Source organism: Arachis hypogaea, chromosome 9 (assembly GCF_003086295.3).
Source record: "Arachis hypogaea cultivar Tifrunner chromosome 9, arahy.Tifrunner.gnm2.J5K5, whole genome shotgun sequence".
NCBI classification, from domain to species: domain Eukaryota; kingdom Viridiplantae; phylum Streptophyta; class Magnoliopsida; order Fabales; family Fabaceae; genus Arachis; species Arachis hypogaea.
Genome location: NC_092044.1, coordinates 55873058 through 55875108, shown reverse-complemented (window position 1 = coordinate 55875108; position 2051 = coordinate 55873058). Strand labels below are relative to the sequence as shown.

General features: G+C 40.7%; 1 non-coding gene across 1 annotated transcript; it reads right to left on the bottom strand.

Moving 5' to 3' along the window:
- Positions 1 to 525: 525 nt before the first annotated feature.
- LOC112713223 (small nucleolar RNA R71) lies at positions 526 to 629 on the bottom strand. The gene has a single exon (XR_003158198.1). It is a non-coding gene; the product is annotated as a small nucleolar RNA R71 (small nucleolar RNA).
- Between the last annotated feature and the right edge of the window lie 1422 nt (positions 630 to 2051).

Sequence of the window (2051 nt, the reverse complement as noted above, 5' to 3'; positions counted from 1 at the left end):
TAAGAAAAAAGACACTCTTGTTGGAGCTGATCCAGAACCTGAAAGGACTCTGAAGAGGAAACTAAGAGAAGCTAAACTACAACAATCCAGAGGCAACCTTTCTGAAATTTTCGAACAAGAGAAGGAGATGGCAGCCGAACCCAACAATAATAATGCAAGGAGAATGCTTGGTGACTTTACAAAACCAACGTCCAAATTTGATGGAAGAAGCATCTCCATTCCTGCCATTGGAGCCAACAATTTTGAGCTTAAGCCTCAACTAGTTGCTTTAATGCAACAGAACTGCAAGTTTTATGGACTTCCATCTGAAGATCCTTACCAGTTTTTAACTGATTTCTTGCAGATTTGTAAGACTGTTAAGACAAATGGAGTAGATCCTGAAGTCTACAGGCTCATGCTTTTCCCTTTTGCTGTAAGAGACAAAGCTAGAACATGGTTGGACTCACACCTAAAGATAGCCTGGATTCTTGGGATAAGCTGGTCACGGCCTTCTTGGATAAATTCTTTCCTCCTCAAAAGCTGAGCAAGCTTAGAGTGGATGTTCAGACCTTCAAGCAAAAAGATGGTGAATCCCTCTATGAAGCTTGGGAAAGATACAAGTAGATAACCAAAAAGTGTCCTTCTGACATGTTTTCAGAATGGACCATATTAGATATATTCTATTATGGTCTATCTGAATTTTTCAAGATGTCATTGGACTATTCTGCAGGTGGATCTATTCACCTAAAGAAAATGCCTGAAGAGGCTCAAGAACTTATTGACATGGTTGCAAATAACCAATTCATGTACACTTCTGAGAGGAATTTTGTGAATAGTGGAATGCCTCAGAGGAAGGGAGTTCTTGAAATTGATACTCTGAATGCCATATTGGCTCAGAACAAAGTGTTGACTCAGCAAGTCAACATGATCTCTCAAAGTCTGAATGGATGGCAAAATGCATCCAACAGTACTAAAGAGGCAGCTTCTGAAGAAGCTTATGATCCTGAGAACCTTGCAATGGCAGAGATTAATTACATGGGTGAACCTTATGGAAACACCTATAACTCATCATGGAGAAATCATCCAAATTTCTCATGGAAGGATCAACAAAAGCCTCAACAAGGCTTTAACAATGGTGGAAGAAATAGCCTCAGTAATAACAAGACTTTTCCATTATCTTCTCAGCAACAGACAGAAAATTCTGAACAGAGCCCCTCTAATTTAGCAAACTTAGTCTCTGATCTGTCAAAAGCCACTTTAAGTTTCATGAGTGAAACAAGGTCCTCCATTAGAAATCTGGAGGCACAAGTGGGCCAGTTGAGTAAGAAAGTCATTGAAACTCCTCCTAGTATTCTCACAAGCAATACAGAAGAGAATCCAAAAGGAGATTGCAAGGCCATTGAAGTAATCAATATGGCCGAATGCACAAGGGAGGAGAAGGACGAAAATCCTAGTGAGAAAGACCTCCTGGGACGTCTCTCAAACAAGAAGGAGTTCCCCATTGAGGACCTAAAGGAATCTGAGGATCATATAGAGACCATAGAGATTCCACTAAATCTCCTTCTGCCATTCATGAGCTCTGAAAACTATTCCTCCTCAGAAGAGGATGAAGATGTAACTGGAGAGCAAGTTGCTCAATATCTAGGAGCTATCATAAAGCTGAATGCCAAGTTATTTGGTAATGAGACTTGGGAAGGTGAATCCCCTTTGCTCATTAGTGAACTAGATACATGGATTCAGAAAACTCTACCCCAAAAGAGACAAGATCCTGGTAAATTCTTAATACCCTGTACCATAGGCACCATGACCTTTAACAAGGCTCTATGTGACTTGGGGTCAGGCATAAATCTTATGCCACTCTCTGTAATGGAAAAACTGGGTGTCATTGAGGTACAGCCTGCCTTATTCTCACTTCAATTGGTAGACAAGTTAGTAAGACAAGCTTATGGATTAGTAGAGGACGTGTTGGTAAAGGTTGAAGGCCTTTACATCCCTGCTGATTTCATCATCTTAGACACTAGGAAGGAAGAAGATGAATGCATCATCCTTGGAAGACCCTTCCTAGCCACAGC